The following is a 9,307-nucleotide window of genomic DNA, read 5'->3' as shown; positions in this document are numbered from 1 at the left end:
TTTTTAACTTTTACAAAATTATTAATTCGAAATTAATGTACATATTTGATCAATGAAAATTATTTTTCAAACCCAGTTGTATATCAGCTGGAATTTTCTCTTATATAAAACCTTTTCATTCATAAATATTTCTTTCAGAAAACCCTTGTAGATATGAATATAAAAACAGTGGGATATTATTTGAAGTATTTTTGACACACTTCTCCCTATTGTTTGACACGGGAAAGGAATGTAAGGGGTTTGACCTTGACGACCTTTCAGTACAAAATCAACGTTTTGTTATATTCTGGTAAAAACAAGAAACATGTCAAGGTAGTGAATAAAACAGTGTTTCTGAGGCTTTCTTGTTGATATCTTAAGATCTAATATAGTAGTGCAGTTGTACCATAAGAAAATGTCTTGTCTCAGATTGCTGAAAATAAGGTTTAGAGCAGTGATGTTTTTAGGTAATATCAGGTGAGGGGGACGAGCAGGGGCCACAAAATTTTCCAGGGGGGTCACAGGTCATTCTTTCACAAAATGGTAAAAAAAATTGCGAGTTGGGGGCCAAAGTCGCCCAGCATCTTTTCTGATCTCTGGCCTACCCTGGTCCTCCCACAGAAATGCCACTGTTTTAAAGGCTTATTATCCAAAAAAATTCCCAAGGAATGGCTACTAGCCCCTCTCATAATATTGCTCCTTTGGTGCTTATGTATTACCCCCTTCTGAAAAAGATTCCTGGCTGTATCACTGGTTTAATATCTATGTAAATATGAGGTTAAAATATTATGGTCTTAGTTTTGATACTTTAGAATCTAGACATGAAAAGGTGTTGTCATTTTCATTGCCAACCCGATATAGGTAATAATAAGCATATAATCAGGGCTTTCTATTGAACTGTATTAACCGGTCATGTCTAGATGAAGCTCCAAATAGTGGCTATGGAGACCTGGGTGTCCTTAATGAAAGGTAGATTAATAAGAAAGTGGAGTAATTCCTAATACAGACTGAAGGTAAATTATACAGATCCAGGGTTTTCTATTGAACTCTAATTATTGGTTATGTCTTAAAGATAGTTCTTGATAGACCCTAATTAAAGGAAGATTAATAAGAAAAGGTGTAATTCCTAATACAGAATATTTAACATGTAAACTATTGTTCAGGTAACAATAGGTAGTGATATTATATCTCAGGTGTTAATAGGTAATATAGACTCACCTGTAATTATACCTGTAATCTTTTACTGTTATATACTCATCATAATAATCCCCCTGGGACAAGATTTCTCAAAATATATTGCAGTCAATTTTACTTGTGTACCATATTTTGTCCATGGCAAATTTCATACTGAAAATTTATTTCAAGTATGAAAAGTTATTAGATATTCAGATTAAAATTAAATTTTAAAAACTTTTCTCAGCTCTACAGTCAAAATGATTTTAAAATAGTTTTGCCATTTTTATTTTGAAAATATTGAAAAGATAAACTTTTGCAGTGAGGACAGAAAAATCTCCCACCAATTTGACCAAACTCTTAAAGAATGTATAAAATACAACTGAATGATTTATCTGAGGTGTCAATCCAATGTGTAATCAATCAAGAAATCAAAAAATCAATCAATCAGATATTGATGACAATGTCCAGTATTTATTGTCCAGTAAGAAGTGGTCTGTAGTGACAGGTGACAACTGATCATTAAACTGGACACTCTCTAGTATTTTATCTTATATCTTGTAACAATATGTAATACATTGTTTTAAATCTATAACCCAGTTTAACCTTTTCACTGAGGTAACTCTCAGAAACACTGGCTCAGACATTAGAAATTTTCTCGTCTTGAATGGGATTATGAAACTGGACCTTTTTTTTATCTTCTATCTTGTAATACTTTGTAATAAATTGTTAAATGACCTATAACCTAATTTAATTTGAGAGTTTATAGTGGACCAAGCTATAAATGATTACAGATACAGATAATCTAGGAAAGATCAATGCCAAGAGTTTTGCCTGGGACCAGCTGGTAGACACGAACTGTGTCATCCTGTGTAATTAAGTTATTTCTTGTAGAAAAAATCTCTTTTTTTTAATTTTTACTTTAATAAATGTATTTTGTCCAGGCTGTGATCTGTTTTAAAATTTCTCACAATAAAATGGTATACTAGATGAAATATGTTGATAAGAAAGTATGAAAATAGACCAGTAGGGGCAGGCCCCTAATAAATCATAACTGATAGTTAAATTATAACATAATAAATACTTCAAGTTATACTGTCTCATAATATTGTTTTCCTGGTGGCATTTCAAGTACTTTTTTTTAAACATACTTGTTCAGATGAGACTAAAAATTACTGAATATTCAACTCTTGTTTATGGTTTTTGTTCACTGATTACAGGACAGAAGATCTTGAAATGTCAAGTTATAAAACGAGTAGAGCTCATCTCACCAGAGCCATGAGCCACAAAAAATCTTAGAATAATGTGAATTTTTTTTGAGAAATACAATGCTCACAATGAAATGGATAGTACGATATTTAAGGAAGGGGTGGCCCAGGACAGTTAATTTTAGAAAATAAAGGTTTGATTTCCAATATACCGTAGGATTAATATGTAAGAGTAAAATTGTCTACTCACCTGACAGGAGTGAGAAAACATCTTAGCTGTAAAATTAGACTACAGTATACCTTTAAATCCCTATAAATCTGAGATCTGTATTTAGAATATTAATTACCCCTTGATAATATATATAATAATAAAAAACAATCAGGGCAGAACTGAACAGGATTATATTTTGTTAGTTTAAAACTTGTTTAACATTTTATTTCACAGTTTATGTTTGTTCATTTCATGAAAATTGTGGTGTGTGGTTTGTATTTATACAAAATTAATGGACTAAGCTTCTGTGAATTTTTAGGAAAAAAGTTGGATTTGAAACTTTGAGAATAATCATTGGTTTATAACATCTGATAGAGAATTAATGGACTCAAATTATTGTGAATTTTTGAGAAAAGTTTGTAACAATTGTTGATAAAAGGTGAAAAAAGTTGAAATAAATTAAATAATTGTTTATAGTAAGGAGATATGTTTTAAGACAAGGGTCTGGAAGATAACAGGCAAGATACTAGTATTTTTGGGTCCCAAGATTTGTCATTGACTAATTTACATCCTGACTAAAATGTTTTCGGTGGCAATTCTAAGAAATTTGGTGCCTGTGAAATGACATGACAGTACTAGGTTGAAATAACAGGTGTTATATCAGTAGTAACAGTAATTTATTCTGGTTTATTGATGTATTAAACTGAATTATTTTTTGTTTAATTGTTGAATATTATATACCTCAGTTGGTGACAGGTGTTGTGGTTAATTTGGAATATATTATAAGACCAAGGAATTTGTAATGAGATTGCAGTGCTAAGTAGAGAAAGACTACAGAATTTGATTGTGATTTATAGTGGGTGAATATTTACTCATATTATTGTAAACATAACTTTAACCCTGTGCCAGTGCCTTATATTGAATAGTAACTGGTTACTCTTCAATCACCCTAATCTCTAAGAGAATATATAGTTTGCTAATAGAGGAATATTAAGGAAATCAGTAGTTTATTAATTCTATTTCTTGTGATTTTAATAAAACTTAGAGTTGGAATAAGATTGAATTATTCAGGTGAACAGTTTGTTATTTAATTGTTGAATATTATATCTCAGTTGGTTAATTTGGAATATTATGTGAATTTGGTAACCAAAAGTTGAAATTACTGTGTACTGTTCCATCAGATCCATTTTTTATTGATATTGATTAGTCAAAAGCAATATTTTGGGGCTTAATAATAACTAGTGTTTTGTCTGGTATTTGAAGTGACTTTAACACTGAAAACTTTCCTAGTGCTGCTTAGTGTTAAATATGAGAAGTTGTTATCAGATGAAGTATAGATTGGTTTGGTGTATTAATGTTTTCAGTATTTTGAGTTTTGAGTCTAGGTATAATATGGTATATTTAAAGGATTTTAAGGGAAAAACAATACAACATAATCATGATTTCTCTAGCAGTGTTTCATCTAGACATTTTTATGATATATTTGTGCCAAAATGTTTTAGCTTGGCAGACATATTTGAAATTTGTAAGATTTAGCTTGTGACAAGTGTAGTTTTATTTAAAATATTTGTTACAATTTGAAGTATAATCAACCAGTATTAAAGATATATTACTGTTATCAAACCAGATGAAATATTTATTGTTGTGAGAACAGTGTTTATTTACAATGTTTAAATCCTACCCTCTTGATATTAAGTAGTTTATTATGTTCTTCAAATCAGTTTAGTTGATAGTCAGACACTAGTAACTACCATTTTATAGTTTCTAAGTGAAAAATAGATTATTGTTTACAAATTACTAAACATTTCCCCTATAATGGAATAGAAAAACATGAATGAAATTTGAGAGCGGAACTGGCTATGTGACTTGGACGTTGGCTCTAATCCTGGCATAGTTTCAAACAGGATTGCCTCTGTAATTGATGAAGGTCGAAGGGACATGGAATAAATGTCTAGTCGTTCAGATATCATATGGGGAAATAAACTGAGACCTCGTGTTCTACTGGCTGTGCATGTTAAAGATCCCTCGAAATATCACTCATATCGCCCTGCCTTTCACCATCCATTTTCATTAGCCCAAGTTAGTGCAAAAAAGTAGGAAATAAAACTACATTCATTTCATTTCATACGCCCAATTGGCTGTAAACTCTCTTGCATTTAATTTCATTAGAAATTATGAAGTGTAGTTTTTATTAATTAATTCATTAAGTGTAGACAATATAGATATATAATAAAACAGTAATGTATATTATATGTAGATAAGTCATGAGGATGAATAATGAGATTGTAGGGATTAAAACTTATTCTATTGTTGTATTCACCTGTAATATTAAAGGTATACTACCTCTTAGGATGACCAAAAATTGAAATTTTTTAACATGGCCAAAATGATTCTATATTCATCAGTGGACTTACCTGGTGTATAACTATAAAACAGAATCCCTCTATAATCTGATAAATCCTTAAAAACAAGTAATTATAATCCTTCAATGGCATATTAGAAGCACAAATTATAGATAAATAAGACAATTATATTGATATATATATTCCTGATGACGGTGTGAGAACCATATTGAAATGTTGAAGTAATAATATTCTAGAAGTATTATTATATTCCTGATGATGGTGTGAGAACCATATTGAAATGTTGAAGTAATAAATATTCTAGAAGTATTATTATATTCCTGATGATGGTGTGAGAACCATATTGAAATGTTGAAGTAATAAATATTCTAGAAGTATTATTATATTCCAGATGATGTGTGAGAACCATATTGAAATGTTGAAGTAATAATATTCTAGAAGTATTATTATATTCCTGATGATGATGTGAGAACCATATTGAAATGTTGAAGTAATAATATTCTAGAAGTATTATTATATTCCTGATGATGGTGTGAGAACCACATTGAAATGTTGAAGTAATAAATATTCTAGAAGTATTATTATATTCCTGATGATGGTGTGAGAACCATATTGAAATGTTGAAGTAATAAATATTCTAGAAGTATTATTATATTCCTGATGACGGTGTGAGAACCACATTGAAATGTTGAAGTAATAATATTCTAGAAGTATTATTATATTCCTGATGATGATGTGAGAACCACATTGAAATTTTGAAATAATAAATATTCTAGAAGTATATATCCATATAATTGTCTTATTTAAGTAATTATAGTAATTATCCTTAAAACAAAGTAATTATCTATAAAACTAAGTAATTATCCATAAAACTAAGTAATTATCTATAAAACTAAGTAATTATCTATAAAACTAAGTAATTATCCTTAAAACTAAGTAATTATCCTTAAAACTAAGTAATTATCTATAAAACTAAGTAATTATCCTTAAAACTAAGTAATTATCTATAAAACTAAGTAATTATCTATAAAACTAAGTAATTATCTATAAAACTAAGTAATTATCCTTAAAACTAAGTAATTATCTATAAAACTAAGTAATTATCCTTAAAACTAAGTAATTATCTATAAAACTAAGTAATTATCTATAAAACTAAGTAATTATCTATAAAACTAAGTAATTATCTATAAAACTAAGTAATTATCCTTAAAACTACAGGTAATTATTGAAAAACTTATTGATATTTTTCAGCCTTTTCAAAGATTTTATTTTAATGGATATTTTTTAATATACAGGGATTCTGTTGTATACCAGGTATGACACTGGTCAGGTTAGTTTGAGAATTTTATTTTCATTCTAAGAGGTAGTGTTCCTTTAACTATGTATTTTTTATACCCACGGAATGTATAATTAGGCTCAGAATAATCTTTATCATGCATGTGCACGTTCACGTTTAGATTAACAAGAAATATTTTGAAAATTTACATATGTGGAAGAATTATTGTATTATTTGTGAGTACAATAAGCAAATTTTTTGTGAATTTTTAAAACTTTTGTTAACCATATTTATGTGTTGATGTTGAGGAAATTTCTGAAAATTTGTCACACACATACATTGTAATTTATAAGATATAAAAATTTTAGACGAAAAAAAGTTAAGGCGTTTCTGAAGAAAAACTAAAGATTATGTGAAAAATGTCATATTGTTTGTATAATATTCAAAGAAAATATGATATAATAGGAAGTTTTCTAGGTTTTAAAAGAATAAAAACATGTCGGAGAATAATCGTAAAGTTATAAAATAGAATATAAGAATAAAACAACAGAAAGAATGTAGTTTGTGACAAGTTAAAAATGTCTACAGTATGACAGCTCATATCTTCATTCAGCTGCAAGGAAATATTTCATTTTATAGAACATTAAAATCTGTTTATAAAAAATTTTTGAAAGTCATCTTCAATGATCCAGGATGGTTTTTTGACTTTCTTCAAATCTGATCCTTGCATTGAAATTGCAATATTTTTAAATTAAAATTAGGTTTGCTGTTGTGTGTTATTTTCAATGAAGTTGATCTCTAACCCAACTTTCCCCTAGTTTTGAGGAATCTAGTAAGCCGAAGTATATTTCAGTTATTTTGGGGGTTATTTGAGATATTTGGTGGGTTATTTTGAGTTTAAATCTGTTAAGCTAACAATTGGTATGGAGGTGTCAGTTTACTCCTATTGTTATAGTAATCATGTACTGGAGACTGGAGACAGTTTTATTTTTAACATTTAGACAGTTTTAGTTGATGAAGACAGACAATTTTGTAGGTTTATTATCTGTTATTGTTAATTTGTGCATTGATTTTGCAATGTATTTTTGTGGCTGTGGTTAAGTACTGGGGACTATTTGTTTTTATCGTTAGGAGATTTTAATACAGCAGTGACACGGTAGAAAAAGATGGATGAAGTTTGGTAATTTGCTATTAGATGTTAACTTTGCATTCATTTATATATTGAGGGCATTTATTGAGGAAATTTTTGTTTGAACAGGAGACAGAAAGAAGTTTGGGAAATTATAAAATATAAGCCTTATTTGTGAATTCATATGGATTAAGGATATATGTTTTAGATTTAATAGATCAGCTAGGATTTAGTTTAAGATTTAATAGATAAAGGATTAACAAACTATCAACTATCATTTAGGAAAGGTTCTACTGAATTACAATCTATTTAATCTTTACGTAGAAATAATCTGGATTGGTTAAGAATAGGTTGATTCGGAAATCAGCTTGATTTAGGAAAATCTTTGGATTAATTCAGACTAATCTGGCATTTCAATAACACTGGCTTATGATAATCATATCTGAAACATTTCAATAGATTTCATTGGTTAGAATTATTACCGGATTATAATTGACCAATCAAAACAACTCTGAAAATATGAATTTGCATCTTGAATGATCCAGGATGGCTATTGGACTTGTTTCAGGTCTATCTCATTGATTTTGTCATCTTGAATGATCCAGGATGGCTATTGGACTTGTTTCATGTCTACCTGGTTGATTTTGTTTGACCTATGTATTGTAATTTTGAAAGGTTAATAACTACTCTTTGATATGTTGTCACTTGTTGATTGTGATTTGGACAGGTAAATGTTGATTTCTCCATGTGATGTATAAACTGCAAATCACTGAAGGGACCATAATTTACCAATTAATCTCCAGAAATTATTTAGGATAAAAATTATGTGAAAAAACCTATCTAAGATAAAAATCAAAATGAAAATCAGTGATTTTGAATTGTTTAATGTTATCAAGATCTAGCGTACTGGTTGGTGTGTTTACTAAGGTAATAAATCACAGAGTATAGCCCCAAGGGTAGAATAAGACAATACTGTCAGTGGGACACCGAGATTGACAAGGTATGGTTGACGATTTCTTATCTCACAAACTTGTATTCTTGAGGAAGTGTGCGATTTTTATTTTACACCCTCCAGTTTGCCTTGATAAGTTTGGTAAATTGCATTGTTGTTTACTTTTGATCTTCAGTAAGATATCTGTATTATGTGTCTAATATTAAGTAATATTTTATTATAGATATTCACTGTCGAGAGTTTACGCTACCTGTGTGTTTTGTCACACATATCAAATTTACAAATTTTTATTTACAAAAAAAAATTGTGACACTTATAACTGTTTGAGGCAATTGTGAAATTTTTGAGGTGTGACATTTTTCTCAGCTTGAGGAGTTTTGAGAATGTAAAAAGGAGTGAACGAACAGTTGTCTGTTAATGGATTGTGAAATGTATTCAGCTTTGAGGTCTGATTAATTAAGCAAGTGAGCTTATTGGACTTGATGTTTTTCAATGGATAATGAATTTTAGTGAGTTGAGTTGACTTGAATTTTAATTTTGTTCAGAATTTTGACTTGCTTTGGCACTTTGAGTAAACGCTCATGATTTGAATCACCCTTGGACTAAACAAATATCTTTACTATTTCTACTAATATTTTATTTGTGTGACTTAGTATCACTTAAACCTGAGTCTTAATTCAAAAAGTTTGACTTTATATTTGTCATTTTGAGTAAAATTCTGACTCACTCTCGGACATGCTATAAAGACTAAATATTTCTACTTGTATTTTATTTTGTACTAACAAACCATCAACCAGTGTTGTTATCTCTGCCGGTGATTTAGTTAGACAAATTACTGGATTAACTGGGGTGTTTTTTAGCCCCACAGTAGAGTTATATGATACAACAGCTATCTTCTTTAGATACGTATTTCGCTGGTTTCTACACACCTGTGAAGGAATAGTTGGAATTTCACATCATTGGAAGATGATTCTATGTGAGATATTTTAAATTTAGATTACTGAGTGATTGAAAAA

The sequence above is a fragment of the Lottia gigantea genome (genome assembly GCF_000327385.1).
Source record: "Lottia gigantea unplaced genomic scaffold LOTGIsca_39, whole genome shotgun sequence".
Classification (NCBI taxonomy): domain Eukaryota; kingdom Metazoa; phylum Mollusca; class Gastropoda; family Lottiidae; genus Lottia; species Lottia gigantea.
This window is presented reverse-complemented; position numbering follows the sequence as displayed.